Genomic DNA, 624 nt, shown 5'->3' on the forward strand with positions numbered 1-624 from the left:
TAGTAGGCCAATGACTTTCAGTTGATGTTAATGCACCGACCATTCCTTTCATCGAAAGGGGGCCTAGCTTGTATTATAAATTTGGCAACTTGGAAACACACGTGTCACTTTTCATATAAAACTACGCCAGCTACAGAGTTGAAAGTTGGCAACTGCCTTCAAAAAGATAGATAGGTCCCCATGACCGAGCCAGATTTTTTATTTATTAATGTCCTGAATTGAGAAAAATATATTTGACAAAAAGTTCCCGCCCTTCTTTGAACTATGTGAATATTCCACTGAGAAACGAAACAAATCTGCGTAGCTGTCCATCACAGCGGATGTGCCGGGAATGATATTTCACGAGGCGCATTTTGTTTTGAGAGTATAGATCTAGACCTTCTAATTTGTTGCATCTCTCAAGATTTAGTGCTCCATTCCAGTAGAGTGTAAATATAGTAGGCCAATGTCTTTCAGTTGATGTTAATGCACCGATCATTCCTTTCATCGAAAGGGGGCCCAGCTAGTTTAGTAATATGACCTTTTGACTAGCAAGTGCGCCTTTACTCTTACTAAAGATTTTTAAAAAACGAGGAAGGAGAGATGAGGACGTTAGACGGATGGCAGGAAGACAAAAAAAGAGCA

This window comes from Aplysia californica, unplaced genomic scaffold (genome assembly GCF_000002075.1).
Source record: "Aplysia californica isolate F4 #8 unplaced genomic scaffold, AplCal3.0 scaffold01653, whole genome shotgun sequence".
Classification (NCBI taxonomy): Eukaryota; Metazoa; Mollusca; class Gastropoda; order Aplysiida; family Aplysiidae; genus Aplysia; species Aplysia californica.